The sequence below is a fragment of the Triticum urartu genome, chromosome 4 (genome assembly GCF_003073215.2).
Source record: "Triticum urartu cultivar G1812 chromosome 4, Tu2.1, whole genome shotgun sequence".
In the NCBI taxonomy this organism is placed as follows: Eukaryota; Viridiplantae; Streptophyta; class Magnoliopsida; order Poales; family Poaceae; genus Triticum; species Triticum urartu.
In genome coordinates, this window is record NC_053025.1 from 190,315,964 (window position 1) to 190,320,261 (window position 4,298).

Here is a 4,298-nt window from a genome sequence, read left to right on the forward strand (position 1 = left end):
CTTGATGGGCTGATCCTACTTTTGCTACTCCTTATGCCAAGTCTTTGACGCACACCTCTTGGGAACGCGATTACATCAAAGATGGATATCTTATGAGAGCTAACAAGCTTTGCATCCCAAAGTCTTCTCTTCGTTTGTTGCTTTTGCAGGAATCTAATGGAGGAGGACTAATGAGAAATTTTGGACGCGACAAGACTTTCGCTACGCTCTCCAAGAAATACTATTGGCCCAAGATGTTTCACGATGTCAACCGCTTCACCAACCGATTCTCTACATGTCGCAAAGCTAAGTCTAAAGCTCAATCCCATGGACTTTATATGCCTCTCCCAATTGCATATCAACCATGGGAAGATATTAGCATGGATTTTGTACTTGGATTGCCTAGGACTAGAAATGGAGAGGACTCGATATTTGTCGTTGTGGACCGCTTCTCTAAGATGGCACATTTCATTCCTTGCAACAAGATAGACGATGCTTCACATGTTGCCAATCTCTTTTGTAGGGAAATATTGCGCCTACATGGAGTGCCAAAAACGATTGTTTCAGACCGCGACATCAAGTTCCTAAGCTACTTTTGGAAGACTCTATGCGCCAAGCTCGGAATCAAGCTACTCTTCTCCATGGCGTATCATCCACAAACCGACGGTCAAACGGTGGTGACCAACCACACACTCTCCGGTCTACTTCGCGTGCTCATCAAGAAAAACATCAGGGAGTGGGTGGAGTGCTTACCTATCGCCGAGTTCGCCTACAACCGAGCAAGACACTCAACAACCGGCAAGTCCCCCTTCGAGGTCGTCTATGGAATTAACCCATTGTCCCCATTGGACATTCTCCCTCTACCACTCCAAGAGCGCATCAATTTGGACGCAAGTGCACGTGTGAACCATCTCAAGAAGGTGCATGAAGATACAAGGCAAACGATCGAGCGCCATGTACAACGACTTGTGACCAAGCTCAACATCAACAAGCAACCCATGGTATTCGACATTGGTGACCTTGTGTGGCTACACCTTAGCAAAGACCGCTTACCCAACGAACACAAGTCCAAGCTTCTACCTCGAGCGGATGGACCATTCAAGGTGCTCGCACGCTACAACATCAATGCTTAAAGGATCGACCTCCCGCGCGATAAGTACAACGTGAGCGACATCTTCAATGTCAAGGACCTCTCTCCCTACCATGGTGATGAAGATTTTGATCCGAGGTCGGATCTTCCCCAAGGGAGGGGAGATGATCCGGATCATCCCAAGGTCATCTCCATGGACCTACCTACATCTCCTACGACACCACTTGGACCAATGAAAAGAGCCAGAGCGAAGGCTATCGAAGATAAGGTGAACTCACTCCTCTCCGAACTACCACCTTCCATGCATGAGAATTGGTTACTACCTCAAGTGGAAACCCTATGTGCGATCAGGTGCTTGGAGGAAAGCCATGAACCAACTACACTCAACGGACAAGACGGTGAGGACGACAAGTCCATTGGACAAGAAGAAGAACTGCTCGAAGTTCCCAGGTTCCAGACGACCGACGAACCCCGGACGTCCGATGACCTCCAGGCTTCGGACGTCCGGCCCTCTCCGGACGACCGACACTTCCACACCTGAGCCAAAACTACGGACTTCCGAAGCTCTACAGACGACCAACGCCCCGGACGTCTGACCGAAGACCACCCGAGCCGAATCTACGGACGTCCGACAGGCACCGGACGTCCACGCCCTCATGAGCCTTCGGACGACCGGTGACTCCCGGACGTCTGATGCCTATGTGTTGTTATGTGTTGGGCCGCAGCCCATGTACCCCCACTTCGTCCCCTTTTGCACTAAGACTATAAATAGACCTCCTATTCCTTCTAGAAAGGGTTAGCATTGGTTTTGCTCATATTAGAGATAGAGCATTGCTCATCCACATCGGATCTACTCCACGAGAGAGACCGCGGCCCCTCTTCGGAGAAGATCCCTTTGGATTCAAGACCCCTTTACAGGAAGAACCTCAAGACCTCCTCACGGAGAAGACCTACTACCTTTGTATCGTCCCTAGTTGACCGTGGATCATGTGGCCTCTTATGTACTCGAGGATCTAGCATATGTGTGACTATTTCTTGTTGGTTTAGTGTTTCTCTCGTGTTTCCCCTCATGTTCTTCATGTTCATCGCGGGATCTACTCCTTTTGTGAAAGATCGGGCGATTAGGGTTCTACCCTACATCAATGTGGGCACAAGATTTCTCTACAAAAATATTTGCAACATGTGAAGCATCGTCTATCCTGTTGCATGGTATGAAATCTGCCATTTTAGAGAATCGATGCACGAACAACAAACACGAAATCCTTTCCATTTCTAGTTCTAGGTAAACCAAGCACAAAATCCATGCTAATATCCTCCCATGGTTGATATGGAATTGGAAGGGGCATATAAAGGCCATGAGATTGGGCTTCAGACTTAGCCTTGCGACTTGTAGAGCATCAGTTGGTGAAGCGTGAGACATCACAGAACATCTTGACCCAAAAATAGTTCTTGGAGAGCGTAGCAAATGTCTTGTCGCGTCCAAAGTGTCCCATTGGTCCCCCTCCATGAGATTCTTACAAATGTAACAAACGAAGAGAAGACTCGGGGATGCAAAGTTTGTTAGCTCTCATAAGATAATCATCTTTGATGTAATAGCGTTCCCAAGACGTATGCGTCAAACATTTAGCATAAGGAGTAGCAGAAGTAGGATCATGTACATACAGATCTTTTATGTGCTCAAATCCTATGGCATTCAATTCAAGTTGGGTAACAAGCATGCATCTACGGGAAAGAGCATCCGCTACAACATTTTCCTTACCTTTAATATACTTGATGACATAAGGAAATGACTCAATGAATTCACTCCATTTAGCATGACACTTGTTCAACTTAGTTTGACCCTTAAGATACTTAAGTGTTTCATGATCGGTGTGAAGAATGAACTCATGAGGACGGAGATAATGCTCCCAAATATGCAAGACTCTCACTAAAGCATATAGCTCTTTGTCATAGATGGGATAATTGAGTTGCGCTCCGGAGAGTTTTTCACTAAAGAAAGCTATAGGGTGCTTATCTTGCATTAACACACCTCCTATGCCATGACCGCCAGTATCGCAATGAATTTCAAATGGTTTATCAAATTTTGGTAAAGCAAGCAAATGAGCATGTGTAAGCAAATTCTTAAGCTCATTGAATACGATATCTTGGGATGGTCCACAAACAAATGGCGCATTCTTCTTACTCAAAGCATGCAAAGGTTAAGCAATGGTGCTAAAATCCTTCACAAATCTACGATAGAAACCGGCTAAACCAAGAAAACTACGCACTTGTTGCAAGTTGGTTGGTTGGGGCCAAGTTTTAATAGCATTGATCTTAGATTCATCTGCATGAACACCCTTAGAAGACACAACGAAACCCATGAAAACAAGCTTATCAACACCAAAAAGGCATTTGTCCATATTAGCATAAATGCGCTCATTTCTAAGAGTTTGCAACACGGTTATAAGATGGGTGACATGATCTTTGAGAGATTTGCTAAAAACAAGAATATCGTCAAAACAGACCACAACAATACACCAATATAGGGTCGTCCGAGTCCAGTAGTTGTTGCTTTGTTTTCGATTTCCAGATCACGCCATACTCTGAGTCATGACCAAGTCGGATTCCCCAACTTTCGTGCTACCCGCAGTAGAAAAACAGTTCCAGTTTAAAAAAAACTAAGTCTGGAAAATTCTGGCTAGGCAGTTTTTAGACCATTTGTAGACTTTTTCGAAAATCAATTGTTGCGGAGCAAAAAAGAGAGGAAAAAGGTGAAAAAAGAGATTTTTTTCAGAGTGTGCTCCTCCCTTGTTTACGTGCAATGCCATGATTTTGTTAGTGTTCTAGGCTTGCGTCTCTAGCACGGTCTAGCCTAGGACCAGCACAGTACCATCGTTGAGCGTTTATTCAACTTTGCATATCTGAATTGATTATTGCTGACCCTTTTTGGCTACCATATTATAAGGCTTCCTAGCTCCACATACATCTACATCGTGCATTTGACTCTCCTTGGTAATATCTCTGTCCAAGCTTTGAGAGTTTTGACTACAACGGTTGCCGATCACCGCCTGCTGCTGGGTAAGAACTGGTAAGAATTTGAGATTTGCTTGACGCATTTGTGACATACTGCCACTTTCTAGTAGTCTGTAGGATCATATTATTGTGTGTTTCTATTGCTTCTAACCATGGCAGGACCACAAGCCGATGAGATTGACTGGGAGAACATGACGAAGAAGGAGCTTACTGATAA